The sequence below is a fragment of the Arachis hypogaea genome, chromosome 17 (assembly GCF_003086295.3).
Source record: "Arachis hypogaea cultivar Tifrunner chromosome 17, arahy.Tifrunner.gnm2.J5K5, whole genome shotgun sequence".
Taxonomy (NCBI): Eukaryota; Viridiplantae; Streptophyta; class Magnoliopsida; order Fabales; family Fabaceae; genus Arachis; species Arachis hypogaea.
The window spans coordinates 50,510,185-50,516,759 of NC_092052.1; the positions used below are offsets into that span (position 1 = coordinate 50,510,185).

At 35.9% G+C, this 6,575-nt stretch overlaps 1 non-coding gene across 1 annotated transcript; it reads right to left on the minus strand.

Annotated features, from left to right (window-relative positions):
- Positions 1-5,915: 5,915 nt before the first annotated feature.
- LOC112768281 (small nucleolar RNA R71) lies at positions 5,916-6,023 on the minus strand. Its single transcript, XR_003185718.1, has one exon. It is a non-coding gene; the product is annotated as a small nucleolar RNA R71 (small nucleolar RNA).
- Between the last annotated feature and the right edge of the window lie 552 nt (positions 6,024-6,575).

The following is a 6,575-nucleotide window of genomic DNA, read 5'->3' on the forward strand; positions in this document are numbered from 1 at the left end:
ACGTTGTTAGTATAGTTTCTAAACCAACAAAGAATCCTTTCGTACAAAAAAATTGTTTGTCACTAAAGCAAACCCAATAAAATTTATAACCGAAGTATTTAAACCTCGGGTCGTCTCTCAAGGAATTGCAAGGAAGTATGATTTATTATTGGTTATGAACAAAGGTATATTTTTAGGTTTTTGAAATAGGGGACAGGAAAAAGTAAATTGCAAGAATTAAAGTAAATTAATTATCATGAAAACCATTAAAAGGTATAAGAACTGGAAATCCCATCCTAGTTATCCTTATCAGGTGTGATGAGAATTATTATTGCTCCCACTTAGTTAACCCTTACTAAATAAAGGAAAGTCAAGCGGACTAATCAATTTGATTTCTCAAGTCCTAGTCAACTCCTATGGAAAGACTAGTTTTAGAGGGATCCAAATCAATAAACAATTTTCAATTTTCAATCAACAGCTGAGTTTGACAACTCAAGTGTCACCAATTACTCAACCAAAGCCAAAAGGGGGAAATCTAAATTATTTATATCATGAATAGAAGAAAGCAACCATAAATCTGAAATACCTCGTATTGTATAAAATAGGAAATCAAATTAAACATAGGAATTCATAACCCAATTTGGCAACATAAGTAATCAATAGGGGAAATTGATAAAGTAGAATACTAAGACAATTAAAAGTAGAAAAGAAACTAAATTAAAGAACATTGAACCTGGAATTGAGAAAACGAAGAAATCCTAATCCTAAAACCTAAGAGAGAGGAGAGAGCCTCTCTCTAGAAACTACATCTAAAACCTAAAATTGTGTATATGAAAGTTGTTTACATAAATGAATAGATTTTCCCACTTTATAGCCTCTAATCTATGTTTTCTGGGCCGAAAAATGGGTCAAAGACAGCCCAAAAATCGCCCCCAGTGATTTCTGATACGTCCAGCATGCGGCAAAGCCACGCGTACGCGTCGTCCACGCGTACGCGTGGATTGAATTTTCTCTAGGTCAGGCATGCGCGTGATCTACGCGTGAGCGTCACCTATCTTTGAGGTAGCTATGAAAAATTATATATCATTGTGAAGCCTCGGATGTTAGCCTTCCAACGCAACTGAAACCGCCTCATTTGGACCTCTGTAGCTCAAGTTATGGTCAATTTAGTACCAAGAGGTCAGGCTGGACAGCTTTAGCAGTTCCTTCAGTTTCTTGTATTCCTTCCACTTTTGCATGCTTCCTTTACATGCTCTAAGTCATTTCTGCCTTATAAACTCTGAAATCACTTAACACGCATATCAAGGCATCAAATGGTAATAAGAGGAGATTAAAATTAGTAAATTTAAGACCAAAGAAACATGTTTTCAATCATAGCACAAAATCAGGAAGAAAAATGTTAAACATGCGAATTGTATGAATAAGTGTGAGAATAATGGATAAAATCCACTAGATTAAGCACAGGATAAACCTTAAAAATGGGGTTTATCAATGCATGATGAGTATCTTCTCAGATCTTATTGAGAACTGTATGGAAGTTTTCATGGATGATTTCAGCGTATATAGTGATTCATTTAGCCTTTGCTTGGATAGTTTAGCTAGAGTACTAGACAGGTGTGTTAGTTCAAACCTTGTTTTAAATTGCGAAAAATATCATTTTATGGTAAAATAAGGTATTGTTCTAGGACATGTTGTTTCTAATACTGGTATCTCTGTAGATCCAGCAAAGGTAGATGTCATTTCTAGTTTGCCTTACCCCTCCTCCGTGAGGAAAGTCCGTTCGTTCCTTGGCCATGCAGGTTTCTACAGGAGATTTATCAAGGACTTCAGTAAGGTAGCTGATGAGCGGATAATTTATACGCTTTTTGACATTGTTTTTAGTATGTTTTTAGTAGGATCTAGTTACTTTTAGGGATGTTTTCATTAGTTTTTATGTTAAATTCATATTTCTGGACTTTACTATGAGTTTGTGTGTTTTTCTGTGATTTCAGGTATTTTCTGGCTGAAATTGAGGGACTTGAGCAAAAATCAGATTCAGAGGTTGAAAAAGGACTGCTGATGCTGTTGGATTCTGACCTCCCTGCACTCAAAGTGGATTTTCTGGAGCTACAGAACTCGAAATGGCGCGCTTCCAATTTCGTTGGAAAGTAGACATCCAGGGCTTTCCAGCAATATATAATAGTCCATACTTTGGCCAAGAATAGATGACGTAAACTGGCGTTCAACGCCAGCCTTCTGCCCAAATCTGGCGTCCAGCGCCAGAAAAGGATCCAAAACCAGAGCTGAACGCCCAAACTGGCACAGAAACTGGAGTTCAACTCCACAAATGGCCTCTGCACGTGCAACACTCAGGCTCAGCCCAAACACACACCAAGTGGGCCCAGGAAGTGGATTTATGCATCAATTACTTACTCATGTAAACCCTAGTGACTAGTTTATTATAAATAGGACCTTTTACTAGTCTTTTTGACCATTTTTGAACGCATTGTTCTTAGACCATAGGGGCTGGCCACACGGCCATGCCTGGACCTTCACTTATTACTTTTAACGGTAGAGTTTCTACATTCCATAGATTAAGGTGTGGAGCTCTGCTGTTCCTCAAGGATTAATGCAAGTACTACTGTTTTCTATTCAATTCTTCTTATTTCGCTTCTAAGATATCCATTCGCACCCAAGAATGTGATGAAGGTGATGATTATGTGTGACGCTCGTCATCCTTCCCCCTTATGAACGCGTGCCTGACAAACACTTCTGTTCTACATGAATTAAGCTAGAATGAGTATCTCTTAGATCTCCTAACCAGAATCTTCGTGGCGTAAGCTAGAATGATGGCGGCATTCAAGAGAATCCGGAAGGTCTAAACCTTGTCTGTGGTATTCTGAGTAGGATTCAATGATTGAATGACTGTGATGAGCTTCAAACTCGCGAGTGCTGGGCGTTAGTGACAGACGCAAAAGGATGGTGAATCCTATTCCAGCATGATCGGGAACCGACAGATGAATAGCCGTACCGTGACAGGGTGCGTGAGCATATTATTCACTGAGAGGAGGGGATGTAGCCACTGACAACGGTGATGCCCTTGCATAAAGCCAGCCATGGAAAGGAGTAAGACTGACTGGATGAAGATAGCAGGAAAGCAGAGGTTCAGAGGAACGAAAAGCATCTCCATTCGCTTATCTGAAATTCCTACTAATGATTTACATAAGTATCTCTATCCCTATTTTATTATATAATATTCGAAAACAACATTATCACTTTATATCCGCCTGACTGAGATTTACAAGGTGACCATAGCTTGCTTCATACCAACAATCTCCGTGGGATTCGACCCTTACTCACGTAAGGTATTACTTGGACGATCCAGTGCACTTGCTGGTTAGTTGTATCGAAGTTGTGACAATTATGAATTAAGATCAGAGCACCAAGCTTTGGAGTCATTACCAGGGATTGTTCGAGTCTAGACATCACAATTTCGTGCACCAAGTTTTTGGCGCCGTTGCCGGGGATTGTTCGAGTTTGGACAACTGACGGCTCATCTTGTTGCTCAGATTAGGTAATTTTCTTTTCGTTTTGTTTTCAAAAAAATTTCAAAAATATTTTCAAAAATCTCTCATCTGTTTTCGAAAAAAAAAATAAAAATAAATAATAAAAATGTTTTCAAAAATTTTATTCAAAATTTTTAAGAATGAATTCTAGTGTTTCATGAAGCATGTGAAGCCTGGCTGGCTGTAAAGCCATGTCTAAATTCATTTGGACTGAGGCTTGCAATTTGTTATCAAAGAGCAATATACTCTCGTGTTAAAGGCTGAAGCTTGGCTGGCCATTGGCCATGTCTAGTGTTTTGGAATGGAGCTTTCATTGAAAGCTTGGCTGGCTAGTGAGCCATGTCTAATTCCTGGACTGAAGCTTTAGACTAACATGGCAAGATTCCTGGAATTCATGTTAAAAATTTTTGAATCCTTATTTTTTCTTTTTCATATAATTTTCGAAAAATCCAAAAAAATTAGAAAATCATAAAAAGCAAAAATATTTTTCTGTTTCTTGTTTGAGTCTTGAGTCACATTATAAGTTTGGTGTCACTTGCATATGCATCTTGCATTTTTTCGAAAATATCATGCATTCATAGTGTTCTTCATGATCTTCAAGTTGTTCTTGGTAAGTCTTCTTGTTTGATCTTGATGATTTTTTGTTTTGTGTCTTTTCATGTTTATCATATGCATTTTTGAATTCTTAGTGTCTAAGCATTAAAGAATTCTAAGTTTGGTGTCTTGCATGTTTTCTTTGCATTAAAAATTTTTCAAAAATATGTTCTTGATGTTCATCATGACATTCAAAGTGTTCTTGGTGTTCATCTTGACATTCATAGCATTCTTGCATGCATCACATGTTTTGATCTAAAAATTTCATGCATTGCATTTTTTTTGTGTTTTTCTCTCTCATCATAAAAATTCAAAAAATCAAAAAAATATCTTTCCCTTTTTCTCTCATCAAATTCGAAAATTTGGATTGACTTTTTCAAAAATTTTTAAAAATCAAATTGTTTCTCATGAGTCAAATCAAATTTTCAATTTGAAAATCTTATCTTTTTCAAAATTTTTTTCAAAAATCAAATCTTTTTCAAAATTATTAGTTATTTTCGAAAATTCCAAAAATATTTTTCAAAAATCTTTTTCTTATTTTTACACCAAATTTTCGAAAATAACATAATCAATTAATGTTTTGATTCAAAAATTTGAAGTTGTTACTTGCTTGTTAAGAAAGATTCAAACTTTGAGTTCTAGAATCATATCTTGTGATTTCTTGTGAATCAAGTCATTAATTGGGATTTTAAAAATCAAATCTTTTTCAAAAACTAATCTCTATCATATCTTTTCAAAAATATCTTCTTATCTTATCTTTTTCAAAAATATCTTTTCAAAATATCTTTTCTAACTTCCTAACTTCTTATCTTTTCAAAATTTGTTTCAACTAACTAACTAACTTTTTGTTTGTTTCTTAACTTTTTCAAAACTACCTAACTAACTCTCTCTCTAATTTTCGAAAATATCTTCCCTCTTTTTCAAAAATTTCCTTTTTATTAACTAATTATTTTTATTTTTAAATTTTAAAAAATTTTTTCAAAAATTTCTAACAATTTTCAAAAACCATTTTTCAAAAATCACTAACTCTTTTTCAAAATAATTTTCGAAAATTATCCCTCCCCCATCCTATTCTATTTATTCATTCATATCCTAACATCTCATCTCACATCTCTTCCATCCGTACAGTTGTGTTTCTTCCTTTACATCACATTCTTAGTCTCCCCCTCTTTTCTTCCACTCACACAGGGATCCCTATACTGTGGTATAAAGGATCTCCATTATTATTATTATTATTATTTTTTGTGCCTTCTTCTTTGTCATATGAGCAGGAGCAAGGATAAGAACATTCTTGTGGAAGCAGATCCAGAACCTGAAAGGACTCTGAAGAGAAAATTAAGAGAAGCTAAAATACAACAATCCAGAGATAACCTTTCAGAAATTTTCGAACAAGAAAAGGAGATGGCAGCCGAAAATAATAATAATGTAAGGAAGATGCTTGGGGACTTAACTGCACCTAATTCCAATTTACATGGAAGAAGCATCTCCATTCCTGCCATTGGAGCAAACAATTTTGAGCTGAAACCTCAATTAGTTTCTCTGATGCAGCAGAACTGCAAGTTTCATGGACTTCCATCTGAAGATCCTTTTCAGTTCTTAACTGAATTCTTGCAGATATGTGATACTATTAAGACTAATGGAGTAGATCCTGAAGTCTACAGGCTCATGCTTTTCCCCTTTGCTGTAAGAGACAGAGCTAGATTGTGGTTGGATTCTCAACCCAAAGACAGCCTGAACTCTTGGGATAAGCTGGTCACGGCTTTCTTAGCCAAGTACTTTCTTCCTCAAAAGCTGAGCAAGCTTAGAGCTGATGTTCAAACCTTCAGACAGAAAGAAGGTGAATCTCTCTATGAAGCTTGGGAAAGATACAAACAGTTGACCAAAAAGTGTCCTTCTGACATGCTTTCAGAATGGACCATCCTGGATATATTCTATGATGGTTTATCTGAGCTATCAAAGATGTCACTGGACACTTCTGCAGGTGGATCCATTCACCTAAAGAAAACGCCTGCAGAAGCTCAAGAACTCATTGACATGGTTGCTAATAACCAGTTCATGTACACTTCTGAAAGGAATCCTGCAAGCAATGGGACGCCTATGAAGAAGGGAGTTCTTGAAGTTGATACTCTGAATGCCATATTGGCTCAGAACAAAATATTGACTCAGCAAGTCAATATGATTTCTCAGAGTCTGCATGGAATGCAAGCTGCATCCAACAGTACTCAAGAGGCATCTTCTGAAGAAGAAGCCTATGATCCTGAGAACCCTGCAATAGCAGAGGTGAACTACTTAGGTGAACCTTATGGAAACACCTATAACTCAACATGGAGAAATCATCCAAATTTCTCATGGAAGGATCAAAAGCCCCAACAAGGCTTTAATAATGGTGGAAGAAACAGGTTTAGCAACAGCAAGCCTTTTCCATCATCAACTCAGCAACAGACAGAGAACTCTGAA